The sequence below is a fragment of the Penaeus monodon genome, chromosome 15 (genome assembly GCF_015228065.2).
Source record: "Penaeus monodon isolate SGIC_2016 chromosome 15, NSTDA_Pmon_1, whole genome shotgun sequence".
NCBI classification, from domain to species: Eukaryota; Metazoa; Arthropoda; class Malacostraca; order Decapoda; family Penaeidae; genus Penaeus; species Penaeus monodon.
The window spans coordinates 22,462,581-22,462,826 of record NC_051400.1 but is presented as its reverse complement, the minus strand read 5'-3'; the positions used below and the strand labels follow the sequence as shown (position 1 = coordinate 22,462,826).

The following is a 246-nucleotide window of genomic DNA, read 5'->3' as shown; positions in this document are numbered from 1 at the left end:
AATGTCTGTTTGTATGTACTATGAAGGTAAGCTTCTAACCAGTTTAATAAAATGCAACCAATATTCATCCCTGTGTGAAATATAGATAGGGAGTTTTCTTAATTAAAGATTCCGAGTGGAATACTATCTGCAATTGTTCATTTCTGAGGGAAAACAACCCTTGCTCTCTCTTTCATTCTAGAAGAAAAATTCAGAAATAATCAAATTAGCTTTTTGGGCGATTCGGCCAAGGACCAGATAACGAAT

General features: G+C 34.6%; 1 long non-coding RNA gene across 1 annotated transcript in view; it reads left to right on the top strand.

The window, feature by feature from the left end:
• Nucleotides 1-246, top strand: part of LOC119581814 — a 24,175-nt gene that overhangs the window by 22,801 nt on the left and 1,128 nt on the right. The window lies entirely within an intron of this gene.